A 15874-nucleotide genomic window follows, 5' to 3' on the forward strand; every position below is an offset into this window, starting at 1 on the left:
ACACACACACACACACACACACACACACACACACACACACACACGTAAAATAAACACATAACACAAAAAACAACTTACACACATACGTACGTACATCTATATACGTATGAAGTTACATCCCAAACCACATACAACAACACACACACACACACACACACACACACACACACACACACACACAAGACAGTGGCACTCACGAGGGGGGGGGGGAGGGGGTGATATTTTGTCCCATCAGCGTAGCCACAGGAGGCTGTGAGTTGGGCAATAAAGGCGACGACACCGTCACCTGACACGTCCCCCACGCCCATCTGGCCTCCCCCAGGAGGCCATCCCTCACACACACCCACAATGCACCGTGATCCCAGGCTTAATATGGCCCGGGGTCAGAGGTCACGGAGGCAGCCACTAATTCTGGGTCGTCTTCTGTCTGACGTGTGGCTATGTGATGGAAGAGCAGTGGTGATGGTAGGTGTGTGGTGAGGCAGTGGTAGGAGAGCAGTGTGGTGGTAGGTGAGTGGTGGGGCAGTGGTAGGAGAGCAGTGTGGTGGTAGGTGAGTAGTGAGGCAGTGGTAGGAGAGCAATGTGGTGGTAGGTGAGTAGTGAGGTAGTGGTAGGAGAGCAGTGTGGTGGTAGGTGAGTGGTGGGGCAGTGGTAGGAGAGCAGTGTGGTGGTAGGTGAGTAGTGAGGCAGTGGTAGGAGAGCAATGTGGTGGTAGGTGAGTAGTGAGGTAGTGGTAGGAGAGCAGTGTGGTGGTAGGTGAGTGGTGAGGCAGTGGTAGGAGAGGACTGTGGTGGTAGGTGAGTGGTGAGGTAGTGGTAGGAGAGCAGTGTGGTGGTAGATGAGTGGTGAGGTAGTGGTAGGAGAGCAGTGTGGTGGTAGGTGAGCAGTGACGTACTGGTGGAATTAGGAAATAATGGACCTTAAAACGCAGGTTTTGCGGTTCGTCCCCGTCCCTCCCCATATAGCATATATGAAAGGAATCATTATCTTTCACGACACAGCAGACGATCGTTCGGTTATCTATCTCACGGGCGATAAACTCACAGTGTACTTAGCCAACGGAGAAAACAATATACCTTGCAACATTTCCTTACTGTAGGAAAGTCGCCGACCAAAATCACTCAAATTCCAGGTTTCGCAATAAGTGGGACTCTACACCCAAGAGTGTAAGGTCGGGCAGTTTCACCAGAGACTCTGTGTACAGGGAAGGTATTGGTTACAAGGTGGGGCGGGGGCAGGGAAATGGGGGGTCGCCGACCCCCTGTCATGGCCAATGTCCTGCAATGAAATGCTGTTTTTTTTTTTGGTTGTTTTTGTCTTCATCAAAAGGGTCGTTGGCCTGTCTACCGGTGTTCTCTACACACACACACACACACACACACACACACACACACACACACACACACACACACACACACACACACGCGGGCCCGTCCTACTGTCTCGGACCACATCTTCACTATGAGGCCTAATGGGTCTTCAGCCCCTGGTGATCGGCAGTCAATCCAGCCAGGATTATCCCTACACAAAGACCATCACGTTATAAACCTTCCCCCTACTTGCCTCACGCCTTCGTACACAAGAAACAAAGCTGGAAATCCAGAATGTCACTTCAGGAGTAGTGAAGTGAGTAGTGAGTAGTGAAGATGTAGTGATAGAGGCTCACTACTCTCCCTCATCGTCTCCTGGGGTCATCTATAAGCGTCTCTCGAGGCGGGACACTACAAACACGATGTATTGATCACATCACACAACCAGATACAATCCTAATCAAGTAATTCCATGTTTATTTACATTTTTCCATGTTTATTTACATTTTCCATGAGGTTCTTTCGCAACGGTTGGCTAATCAAATCAATCACGTGTTTTGTGGTGAATTCAGATGACTCATATGACGTTACTGTGAGACAGATCCACGTATGATTAAACTGCTGAACAACTTTCTAACGACCAGGCCCGATGACGTAAACATGACTGGCCGTTCCCACGTGACCACGGACGAGGCAGTTAGTAAATACGTATCAGCATGACCAGTCCTTGCCTCCCTCTTGATGAGGTCAAAGTTCGAAGACCCCTCAGCCAATACAGAAACACCACAACGCCGCAGACACCATACAGTAGTTCGGTCCTTTCCATTCAGCCAATCAGAGACCTGGCGACCGTACAACCATTTACCAGCCGTTACATCGACATTACACTGTTATTCTTTCTTTTCATCCTTAATGAATAAGGTGAGGTTTAAAAGATAAATCTGTGAGGATAACCAAATGGAGCAGGTCTTATGGGGTCACCTTGAGGGACACCGGAATATGAAGTCAGTACATTGACCTCTCTACATCCTTCTTACACGCAGTTTCAACAGCTCGCGTTCCCTTTTACACCCAGCCCGAGGGTCGAGACTGGTGGTGAGCAGAGCGGGCATACTGTGGTCCAGTCTATCTTAAAATGGTTTTCCATTTCCCCAGTTCAGGCCCTCTTCTGACCCTTGAAGGGTCAGGAGCTCACTGATTCCGATTTCTGCCATGAACTCTGCGATTATAAAACGAACCACTAGTCCGCAAGACACTGTGAGGGGGACGTATGCACCCGTCTCCCAATATTGTCAATTGTCAAAGCGAAATGCAGCGCTCTGCTGGCGAAACACCCAGCGAACCACGTAGTCAGCGCTCTTCCATGAGCCCCCTTTTGCAAATCTGGGATCGTATCTCATGACACAAGAAGAGAAAAAAGATCACGAGTCTTCTTGATTGACTTGATTATAAACCCCAGAGAGCTGCGGCTAAATTCATGGGCCGAAAGTGATGGTCTGAGAGCCCCAGATGAGTGGGGGAAGACCTCTCGCTGGGTACATATGCTCAGTTAGTAGCGGACGTGGTTTCTGACCCCCACAGCAGGTGCCAGGTCGGGCCAACCAGGACTGAGTCATATGTCACCCAGGGTATATATTTCCATGACCACACACACACACACACACACACACACACACACACACACATATATGCGCTACCTCGCTAACGCGGGAGACAGAGACAAAGCAAAATAAAAGATAAAAATATATATAATCATAAGCTGTACCAGATTAAAAATTTTAATACCTTAATCTAGTACAAACTTGTCATTGTGAGACAAAGGCTGAAGTCGATCACGAGTATGCAAATGAGGTGGCGTCATTCCGAATAGTTGAAACACTGAACACGACGGTACGACCTTTGAGCACGACATTACGACCCTTGAACACGACGGTGTACGACCCTTGAGCACGATGGTATACGGCCATTGAGCACGACGGTATATGACCCTTGAACACGACGGTATACGACCCTTGAACACGACGGTATACGAACCTTGAGCACGACGTTACGACCCTTGAGCACGACGGCACGACCTTGAGCACGACGATACGAACCTTGAGCACGACGATACGACCCTTGAGCACAACGGTACGACCCTTGAGCACGACGGTACAAACCTTGAGCACGACGGCACGACCCTTGAACACGACGTTACGACCTTTCAGCACGACGATACGACCCTTCAGCTCGACAGTATACGAACCTTGAACACGACGACGTAACCCTTAAGAGTCCTAGCGTCCACTAAAGGGTCATACCATCGTGTTCAAGGGTTGTACCGTCGTGCTCAAGGGTCGTACCGTCGTGCTTAAGGGTCGTACCGTCGTGTTGCTGGTTGACATCCTGTGGGATAACATTACGAGTCGTCCCCGTCACTTCCAGCAGAGTCTACATGGTCTACAATACCTTGGTCGGGGATGTAGAAAGCGACCCTACGAACACCTCTACAGCAACACTGTCTTCCTTTCGAATCTCATCTTTTTTTCCTCAGGCATTTCATTTCTGTCTTTCTTCATCCGTCGCCGACAGTGACTCCTAATTTACAGTGACTTGATTTACAGTGACATCCCCTTTGTAGCGATCTTCCAACATAATATCAATATCAAACTGTCGTCATTTGCAGTGACTGCCAACGTGCAGTGCCTCTCATCTAGTGATTCCCTGTTCACTGAGGTTTTCCAACGAGCAGTGCCTCTCATTTAATGATTCCCTGTTCACTGAGGTTTTCCAACGTGCAGTGCCTCTCATTTAATCATTCCCTGTTCACTGAGGTTTTCCAATATTCAATGCTGCCCAGTTTACTGTGATTATCCAATTTACAGTGACTTCCAACAATGATTTTTGTTTTTACTGAAGCTTACACTGCAGTCCTATAATTGATCTTCCTTCTTATCTTTACGACCTCAGCAATTAATCGCAATGATCCCTCATATCTATCGTTCACACGACCACTACAACACACACAGAAGCTGCTCACACCAGGTTAATCATGTCTGCTGTGAGTAAGCTCTTAATGAAGGAGATGGATATGAGATCATTGTGAGCAGATCTTGATACGTGAGTAAGGCAACGCGTGAGTCACCCCGTTGAGTCTGTGAATAAATTCTTGATGAAGTAGAAATAAGATAATTGTGAGTAGGTTTTGATATGTGAGTGAGGCAATGCGTGAGTAACCCCGTTGAGTCTGTGAGTAAATTCTTGACGAAGTAGAAATTAGATAATTGTGAGTAGATTCTGATATGTGAGTGAGGCAACGCGTGAGTAACCCCGTTGAGTCTGTGAGTAAATTCTTGACGAAGTAGAAATAACATAATTGTGAGCAGATTCTGATATGTGAGTGAGGCAACGTGTGAGTAAACCCTGTGAGTCTGGCTTTGTGAATGACACAAGTCATTTCATGACCGCCTGACCCGTACGTAAGGTCTGCTACATCCGGGTCACGGTGGGCGTTGGCCTCCACCTCCTTGTATAAGTCCAGGTTGCACGCAAGCACAAGCAACTGGTGGTGGGGGGGGAGGAGCACACACGCCCTCCTGCATTTCCCAACCTCCCCCTCGCCTTCCCGCGCTACACGCCTCATCAACGCTCAACAAACAGTAAAAAAAACGACCCAGCGAAGCCTTAAAAACCCGGGCTGGTTCACCTGAAGTGTCTCCATATATAGTGAGCAAACAGCTGGACGATGATATACTGTGTGCACTGATGATCAGTCCCTTGGCTGTACGAGTCTACTTATCTCTCTCGAAACATTCTCCGTCTCTCTCAGTGTCTCTCTTCCTCCCTACCCGGTTATCATGGTTGTCTACGGAGATAATCCAGTCCCGGAATCGAACCCTGGCATCGAGGGAATGAGACGCGACTTGCGGATCATCTCCTCCACACAAGTCCGGGAGGAGGCGTGTGTCATTCACCTCTGGTCATGTTACTCAACGCTGATGTTAGTAATGTAAGCTTACTGCACCCTGAGGGCGCAGGAAGATACGTTAGGGCTGTTTAGGGCTACTGTCACAACCAAGGACAGATCCCCCCTCTCTCTTTCTCCGCAAAATGGGTTCGTAATAGATTAGTAATGGTAATGAGCTAGGGAAAGGATAGGATATGGGTGAGTAAATAGGCAAGGAATGGGCTATTTAGCGACTAGTAGTGAGCTAGTAACAAGCTGGTATGGGGATAGTATGACTAGCATTCGTCTAGAATGGAATAGTAATAAGTTAACAATGGGACAGCATTAAGCTAGTATTGGACTAAGAACAGGCTAGCAATGGGCTAGTAGTGACAGACAAGTAATGGGCGAGTGACATGCTAGTGATGGGCTAATCAAAGGTAAGGAAGAGGCCGATGATGGGCTGAGTCATACGCTAGTAATGGGCTAGTACGATGGTCACGCGAACTCCCATGTCTGGTATGGTCACTAGATCCTATTAGGGAAAATGATTCAAAAAAAAAGAAAGAAAACGAAGCACAGGACAAGGAATAGATTTCTCTTTGACGAACCAGCTGGCAAGTGCCCCTGGGTAAGGGAGGGTGGGTGGTGGAGGGATGGGGAAAGGGGAAGGGAGGCGTTCCAGTGATGGGGTGCCAGTATGGACCAGTGTGGAGGGGGGTGTACCAGTGATGGGGTGCCAGTATGGACCAGTGTGGAGGGGGGTGTACCAGTGATGGGGTGCCAGTATGGACCAGTGTGGTGGGTGAGGGAGGGGGGAGCACACAACACCACCCCGTCCCCCCCAGGCACAGGGTCATGAAGGCAGCAAGGTAGCTTGTAATATATAAACCGGTCCACCACCTTCCAGCACCACACACCCCTCATGCAAATTCGAACTCCCTCCCTCCCTTCCCCTCCAGCTCGACACATGGCCGTGGCACTGTGCCAGAGGAGGAAGCCTGGACAGCAGCAGAGAGTGCCAAGCTTAACACCTCAGACTCGTAATAAGGTCGTCCTGCGCTATCAAAGAACCTGAATATCGTCTTTACTACCACCAAAAGCCTTCGTCTTTCCCCTCAACATGTGAGGAACACAGACACACACACACACAGACACACACACACACAAACACACACACACATACATACATCAAGAATTTCTCTACAACTTAACATCAAAAGTATTTAGAATTCTACACTTCTTAACTATGTATACTACCCAGGTATATACACACACACACACACACACACACACACACACACACAGGGCATATCAAGTGTGGCCAGTCAGTCTCCACCTGTTATAAGAGTGTGCCACACTGCAGTGTTCGACTGCATTGTGCTCCACCTCAAGACTTCGTTCTGTATACCGCGTGACACTTCATCCTGTAGACGCCACGCGCCATCATCCTGACACGTGGCAAGCAAAATATATGCTCGTCTAGGATCAGGTTAGAAGAATGTAATGCCGTTCTGAATACCCCACTATAGATCTCAATACTCTAGTACAGATCTGAACCCTCCGGTACAGATCTGAACCTTCCGGTACAGATCTGAACCTTCCAGTACAGATCTGAACCCTCCGGTACAGATCTGAACCCTCCGGTACAGATCTGAACCCTCCGGTACAGATCTGGACCCTCCAACACAGATCTGGACTCTCCAACACAGATGTGAGTCCTCTAGTACAGATCTGAACCCTCCAACACAGATCTGGACCCTCCAACACAGATGTGAGTCCTCCGGTACAGATCTGAACCCTCCAACACAGATCTGAACCCTCCAATGCAGGTTTGAATCCTCCAATGGAGGTTTGAACCTGACTTCCACAAGTCTGTGGCTCTGGTTCGTACCAAATTTTTTTTTGCGACCGGTTTAATTATCGTTTATAAAACGCCGCCATAATCCTCTTGTGTGTGTGTGTGTGTGTGTGTGTGTGTGTGTGTGTGTGTGTGTGTGTGTGTGTGTGTGTGTGTGTGACATTCACCTGGCCTCAGTGTGTGAGGCAGGGAGGGAGGAAGGGTAGGGAGGGTAGGTGGGCGGGGGACACTTATACGTGGCCACCACCACACCTGAATATGTACACACACGGCCACCTTGCTATCTATGGCATCTGTGAGGGGGGGGGGGGCACCTGGTGAAACCCATAGTATGGTGAAGGACGTACACCACACTGTATGGCAGCGGTGCCTCACTGTGTACGGGGCATCTCAATGTGTAAAGGGAGGGGGTACTTTGATGGAGGTAGCCACCATCACAACCCCTCCTCACCCACGTAATTGAGGAGGTAACTATGCTATGGATTAGAGGCACAAAGGACAGGTACCTCACTACCGAGGGAAGAGGTACCTTGCGAGAGAGTTACCTCACTATACAGTGGGGTCACTCTACCTCAACACAGAAAGAGGAAAATAGCCATGATATGAGAGGAAAGATTCTCATTCTAATTCGAGGAGATAAGATGACATATCGCCATTCCTGGGGGGGTGTGTGGTGTGGAGGGGACACAAGGGTGACGTCTGACAGGCCTTGAAGGCTTGGGCTGAACGGTGGACAAACATCAACATACACACGAACACAGATCACTCAAATCTGCATATCTACCACGGTACATACCCAGGCCGTGAGCTACGGCCGGCGCGGTGGTGGAGCATCAATTCCATCTACTTAATCTCGCGTCGACTCGGTCCCTCTACCCAGAGGCAGTGGATGTAAGTAGAGAGTGATTGATGACGGCACAGCACAGCGGTGACCAAAAGCTCGCCAAGAGAGCGCCGTCCGCATAGATGGCTGCTGGGTTTTTATACACTCGTCCCTGGCCTACACTCCGGCACCAGAAGGAACACTATACTTTGCATAACTGGTCTTTACCAGACGCCTCAGCCAGAACATTATTGGAACGTCGGGGTGGAAAGCTGCAAACCCGAGCCATACCGCGATGGGCTTCATAAACCCAGCGGCGCTGACACTCGCTTCTCGACATGATGTGATCGAAAAGTGGCCACACTGTCACGCGTGACAGAGGCATGTAACACAGTGGCGTTACGTTACGATGCTACTGGACTACTTTGCCGTGGGATTACAGTCGTTCCTCTACCCCGCGAAGCAGGAACGTCCGTCCATCACACAACCCGACTTTAAGAGTTCCTGTACTACGCTGCTACATGACCTTGGAACACTTAACGCTCATTTACTTCTCTCTCTCTCCCTCTCTCTCTCTCTCTCTCTCTCTCTCTCTCTCTCTCTCTCTCTCTCTCTCTCTCTCTCTCTCTCTACACGTTAGCCCTGCCCTCATTGGGAAAAATCTCTCAGTCTTCACAATATTCCTCACAGTCTCGACTCTATCAGCTGAGTTGTGGTTTTATGTGACCATCATTCGTCCTCACGAGAGACTCTAATAAAACCTGTATATTCTAAAGACGCTCGAGAAACCTGTCTCGGTTCTCGTGTGAACCAAATGTGGGCCAAAAAAAAAAAACGTCTGATAAGCAAACCTGTAACTTCTACTGCCATGTAAACGTTCGTTGGGTGTCTGGCTGCGAAAACCTGACGATCCCGTACAACCAAACTGTTCGTGTTGTTGTGTCTGGCTGTGAACACCTGGACTAAAAAGGGTTTCGTCGCGTGACGCAGCGACGCAGACTGTGAGGAAGCTGACGCAAACGTGAGGCAACTGAGGGCGCAGGCTGAAGCAAAATATGACGTACCGCCCGAACTTCGTGCAACATTCTGTACCACACACACACACACACACACACACACACACACACACACACACACACACACACAAACACACACACACACACACAGAGCGAGATGCACACCGTTCTCTGCCACAGACCGAGGTGCAAGGAATGGCCCCACCCAAGCCAATGCTCGTCCCAACACACTTGGCACTACTCCACTGCCTGTACTGTGTCTCTGTCTGTCTGTCTGTCTGTCTGTCTGCCTGCACGGCTGGTGTGGGCGGAGGGGGGAGAGGAAGGGAGTGCCTGGCGGACCACCAGGTGACAGGAACAGTGCCACCTGAGGGTAGGGAGGCCTGTGGCACCATGACTCAGTGCCAGCTCATGGTATGATCCGTGGCACTATAATGATATGTAAAGATTTACAGGAAGGACACATATCGTAGTGACCCAGCAGCGGGATGGAGCGCAGGGTGTCCTCCTGGGGTTAACATGAGCGTCAAGGATCCCAAGGAATCCACAAGAGGGGATTCCTACGCATGTAATTACCGCCACTAATTCCTCCACGTCCTTCATCACTTCATTATATAAGCTTTCATCATACTCAGATCATTTTCTGATTACGCGTTGAAATCTCTGAGGCGATCTCGTGTGATGCGTCTGGAGTGGATGATCACACTGGGTGTGTTGAGGGACGGTCATCTGGCATAGATAGGATCGTCAAAGACCCCATTACCCAACTGCCTGACTGACCCTATTCCCATAACTACACAGTAGTTATGAACAACACATAACAGTTTCTCACCTCACTTGACCACCAGGTACCCACTGTGACTCCCTTCCCACCATTTTCCATGCCAAACAACCCCCTACATATCTCCCCCACTGTAGTCGTACCACTGCGTAAAACATAGCAGTGCTACACACACACCCACACACACACACACACACACACACACACACACTGTGCTGACTGTGGGGTATCTACACCACCTCGAAAACCATCGGGGTCTTTCACACAGACCCCTGGGGGAAACAGACGAAACACATCCCCCTCCCTCTTCCCCACCCCACCCAACACCCCGGGCCATTTGGTGGAGGTTAGGGGACTATAGCGGAGGGGAAGAAACGCTCATTTGCATAATCATGGTTACGGGAATAGTTTCCTCCGGGTTGACGAACTGTCGTAACATACACCCAGTGTGGGGAGAGGAGGTTAGTGAAATGGAACCACAATCAATTTGTAACTTTGGATGGAAAACTGGTCATGTGATTGGCCAATGATGAGTGAGTAGTTGTATACGTCACATCTACTCTATACTTAACAAAAGCAAAAAAAAGAAAAAAACGATGACGAATATGTAACGTACAGACGCGAGCTGATATTACGCACTGTGACACGCTAATGGCCGCTCCTTCCTGTAGTTTTTGTGTGGTCACCAGCCACACGAAGATTGACCGTTACAATTGCTCATTCTCCTTTTTTTCTCGTCCAAGCTGCTGCTTAGCTGTGTAGTTGTCTGCTTGGATCAGGTTTCCCCTCTTCCTAAAACCACTCCGGCTGCAAGACTCGGGGGTCTCCACACACCTCCTGCAGGACTACAGGTGACCCACCCTCCACTTAATTTCTTTTTCCCGTTTCGCGTAAACTCAGTCAATCCATCTTCTTGCCTGACGTCCGCAGAGAAATGCTCTCATGCGTGACATGTCGATTGCTCTCTCTCTCTCTCTCTCTCTCTCTCTCTCTCTCTCTCTCTCTCTATATATATATATATATATATATATATATATATATATATATATATATATATATATATATATATATATATATACACACACACAAGTGTATATAAACCCAATTATTGGTGTTAAACTGAACGAGTTTTTGTGGCAGGCAGCCAAGACTGGTCCGCGGGTGGTAACCTGTGAAAGCTGGGGTGTTCTCAGCCACCATGGCTGCCTCCTGCTCGTCTCTCTTGCCCAGGCCTGAGGCAAGGGCGGGGCCCTGCGGGGCTGAGAGGCTGCCCCACCTGCTGAAGCAGTCCGCCTCCTGCAGCAGCCTGATGGTGCGTTGAACGCTGGCACCGACACTATCCAGCCCAGTGGGGTAGCCAAGAGCCCAGGAGGCTGACGCCACTGATCGACCTCCTTCTGTCTATCACTTCCTCGGCTCATCCTATCCCCTTCTACCCCCGTCCGTGTCCTACTATCATCTATCCCCGTCCACCACCGTGGCGGGACGGATAGGGTCGTGGCAGCTCAGACACGAGCATAACCTCAAGTGTGTTGTCCTGCGGGTGTGGTGGTATGGCCGGGCTCTACCACACAACACACACACACACACATACACACCACCACGACACAACCACAAACCACCGGTGCCTCAAGTGTTGGGGCTCACACACGCGCATGCGCCCGGGTGTTCGGAAGTCATACCATCGCTAAACTGCCCCATCGTCCTTCCAGATGGACAGTTTATACGAACAACAGAAATGTCAAAGACAGTTTACGTCCCCCTCAATGACACCGCGTTTCCAACAGGCTAAAAATAATAAACATTGGTCTATATAGATCTCACGACCTTATAACTTTCTCTGGAATTATAGATGAAAATAAATCTTCCCGTCATAGAAAACAGAGCAAGGGTGTTCCAGTGCCAAGACCCGAGTCATTATGTCGCATGCAACACATTCCTGCGACGCCCCTTCACTAGAGGGCGACGTGTGTGTTACCTGCAGGAAGGTCTGATCCCTGTGGATGGATGATAAGGCCTGCGCGGGTGATAGGCAGTGTGGCAGAGATAGTGATGATAGGGATGATGATGAAGGTGATGATGATAGTGATGGTGAGGGCGGTGATGATGGCAGCAATGATGACGATGGTGATGAAGATAGTGATGATGATGATAGTGATAGCGATGATAGTGATGATGATGATGGTAGTGATGATGATGGTGATGATTATGGTGATAGTGATGATGATGGTGATAGTGATGATGAGTGATGGTGATGATAGTGATGGTGAGTGATGATGAAGATAGGGATGATAATAGTAATAGTGATGATGATGATAGTGATGATGATGGTGATGGTGATAGTGATGATGATGGTGATGGTGATGGAGGAGAAAGTTCTGTGTGAGTCACCGCCTCGGCTGCCAAGCAGGAGATCGACGTCACCCCCTCCATCATGAGGGGGGGGGCAAGGATTGGCATTCGACAGCCATGACCACCATAAGGTCAGAATGTAAAACTTGTCATCGAACACATGACAGTTGTTCTCACTCTCCTGTTCACTGTCATGCGTGACTGGTCACTTAATACCGTCGACTGTGACAGATGTCATACAGTCCTGGCAGGCAGACTGGAGGAGACCTTGTTAACACACACGACCCGTGTTCCTAACCAAGACAACACCCCAAGGAACGGCTCATGTACCTGGATGTTGTTAGATCAGGTAATTGTTGTCCTCCAATGTATTGTTGCGAATCTGTAACTTGGGTTGGTCTATTTGTTTTGAGGGGAGAGAGGGGAGAGCAGGGGGAGTATTTGGGGTTCTACTCTTTCATTTCATTCCTGTGTAGGTCCAAAACCTTGCATTCTGTCGACAATCCGACAGCTACTGAAGGAAAATACCGGCAAGTTGGATAAAAATACATTAAATTTACAACATTCATTATTATACGACATCCAAAACACTTCTGTAACCCTTGCCAAAGCGAAGGCATTGCCTCGAGAGGGAGTCAACACATTGTCACGCGGGGCAATGGTCTCTTGTGTCCTGAAGCTTCGAACAGCATTCAGTCATACAGTTAATGTCGTCCACGGCTGATAGACCAAGGGGGCACGACCAAACGACCCTTGGGTACCAAAGACCCAATCTTTGACCCGACCATTACGGGACCGGGTCAAAGAGCAGGTCATTGTACCCAAGAGTCGTATCGTCGTGCTCAAAGAGCTAATATTCATCCATATTGATGTCCACTGTTGTATACATCATCTTTCGAAAAATTTTCTTTGTTTATAACATTGTAAAAACAATGTTTCCGAGTGCCCACAGTTTTTTTTAATCAAAATCATTACTTACGTAAAGTAAGTTATAGAAAATATGTTACTTTGATGTAACTTAAAAAAAGAATAAGATGAATACTTAAGACATGGCACCAGCGCTGAACGTTCACATACAACACAAGGCCAGAGAAAGCACTAAACAAGTTCAAAACACCCATGGATCTAGTTCAGAAGGCAGTAAATCAGTTCGGATCACATGTGAAATATGAATATGACTTTTGAATTTCGTTCATTACACATAATGAAACCAGTTCACGACACGCGAATCTACCTCAGGACGCTCATTAAACTATTATAAATGACAAGAGGCTACTTATGAACACGAGTGGGACCTGTGCTAAACACGCAGGGAATTAGCACAGAACACGTGTGAAACCAGTTCAGAACTTAGTTTGTGGAAACAGCCCAGAACACAAAATAAAAAAGTAACTCAAACACGAGAAAGTATTTCAGATCATCAACTTAAAACATGGCACAAATGAAACTAGATCACACAGACACACACACACACACACACACGCGTGAAACCTGTACAGATCAAATGAAACAGATATGAAACTAGCTCAGGGGTACTGATGAAACGTGACATACAGACGAAGCTTCAGCCTCGACTATGAATGGAAACTGTTTCGTACATTACCTGAAACTGATTCACAACCCACACACACACACACACACACACACACACACACGGCAATAACCTTGCACGAGAGAATGAAACGCGACAGATAGACCCCCGAAACAAAAACACCAGATATAAACGAGACTCTCCAATTATACGTTTAGACTTGACGTCAGACAAGAACCCAAATGACAGCTCTCGAACCCCGCTGCACAAGGTGACCATTACAGGTGAACTTGTAGAACGAAGTTGGACGCGAAAAACAAGACGATCGCTGGTGTAAAAACTAGCCAGACTTTACGAGAGTTCAGAACGCCACGAAGATAAGGGTGTGTGAGGGTGGGACATTAAGATGTTTAAGTCACCAGAGGAAACTGATACAGGAATATGAATGAAATCTGTCTGGTGGGGGTTTATATAGGTCAGACGTCAGCAAGTGTAGCTGCAATTTAGCAGGTAAGCTATACTTAGCTGAGAAGCTATACTGATTACTTGGTTTATGTTGCTGGTTGATGAGCTATAGTCAGCTAAATATCTATATATTCCTTAGGTAGTTTCGTAAAGCTAACATGTAAGCTTTGACGCGATAATTAGCCACATTCAGTACAATTTCAAGTTAGCTGGCCAGACATAGTTAATTACGAAGCTATATCATTCACGTGGTAATCAATATAGCAGGAGAATATAGTTAATAAATAACGTATGGCTAACTAATGAACTATATCTGGGGGGGGATTTATATCATAATTAGCTGGTGAACCACATTTAAATGGTAAACTACGAGGAGTAGGTGATTTACACAGCCAACGAATGATCGTTAGATGATTTATAGCTAACGACCAATCAGCTAGCGAGACGTGTGTAGTTTGTAGATGAACCGTGTCATTACCGAACTACAGCTGATACACGAGCGGTACTTGGTTACCTGAAAAGCTATAATCAGCGAAGGTTGTACTTAAAAGGTAATTAACGGTGAGTAGGTTAACCACAGTTACCAGGATAGCTATATTTTCACAGTTGAACTATAGACGAGAGGTTAGCTATAGTTAGCAAAGGTTGATTTCCTTGGCACTGCAGTTATCATAGGCACTGTGGTAGCAGTGACAAGAGGGGAATTGAGGGTTGGAAAGACGTCCCTAACTCATGTAAATAACCCCCTCCCCCCCTAAATCCCTCCCCCTAAACATCAGACATCAACCACCGATGTAAATGAAAATGCGTGTAAACGCTGGGTCGCCCCGGATTGCTTGTTTACGAAAGTGAAGAGCATATTCTGGTTTTCTTATGGGTCTAGACGTCCTCATTTTCACGTTCGCCATGTCTCACGTTCACTTCTCACACGTTCAAAAAAGTATGTTCACGGTATTTTGAAAGTGAACGTCTACGTTTTTTTTAAGTTTAGAATATTAGATTCTTCACGTACATTGTGGATGTGTTAGAATATATCAATATCCACATTGTCATGGGAAACATACTGGGTTAAGTTGATCGTGAAATCTATGCAGAACTTAAAGATCCCCATTTTTGATAGGCTCCATCTGAGGCCTGTTTGAATACATCAATTTATATATAAACATCTGGAGATAAAAGATCACGTTTCCTCGTGCAATGTATTAGAGTTACTCACCCCCCGGCCGGCAGCGCCCGAACCCGTCCGTACCCCAGACACAGACACATAGACACACACACACACACACAGACACACAGTATGAGATGGTCGTAACTTACACTTGAGAGCGTCGTCCTGATGGTTGTCGTCTTGGTTGCGAATGCCGGCGGTCGTGTCCAGGACGACAAGACGCGGCTGGCTGGTGGTGGTGTGTGTGTGTGTGTGTACACACAGGAGCGGTGGGAGCGGGAGAGATCCAGGTATATAGCGTGGTCACAACACAGGAGATGTCCCTCCAGCACTGTACAGTGAACACGTCCGCACGGCGGGGAGAGTGTAGGACGAGTGCCCCGGCTCTCTCTCTCTCTCTACACACACACACACACTCTCCCCAGCCTCCCCTCCCCACACACCCTCCCTCCCCCCGCCACACACACACAGAGCCCACCCCCGCCGAAAGTGAACTTTAGCTGAGCCTTCGAAGGTCTTTCATTCACCCCCCTTCCCTCCCGCCGCCCCTCCATCCCTCCCCACCACACCTTGCCTGCCGTCTCCTCCCCCTCCACACCCCTACCACCGCAGCCACCACCTCCTCCTCCTCCTCCTCCTCCT

The 15874-nt window shown here is 48.2% G+C and overlaps 1 protein-coding gene across 1 annotated transcript in view; it reads right to left on the reverse strand.

The window, feature by feature from the left end:
* LOC139748209 (uncharacterized) overlaps window positions 1-15630 on the reverse strand; it is a 160199-nt gene extending 144569 nt beyond the window's left edge. Inside the window, exon 1 of the mRNA XM_071661033.1 lies at window positions 15382-15630. The gene's annotated coding sequence lies outside the window, so the exon portion shown is untranslated. The remainder of the gene's footprint in view (window positions 1-15381) is intronic.
* Between the last annotated feature and the right edge of the window lie 244 nt (window positions 15631-15874).

Source organism: Panulirus ornatus, chromosome 73 (genome assembly GCF_036320965.1).
Source record: "Panulirus ornatus isolate Po-2019 chromosome 73, ASM3632096v1, whole genome shotgun sequence".
NCBI classification, from domain to species: Eukaryota; Metazoa; Arthropoda; class Malacostraca; order Decapoda; family Palinuridae; genus Panulirus; species Panulirus ornatus.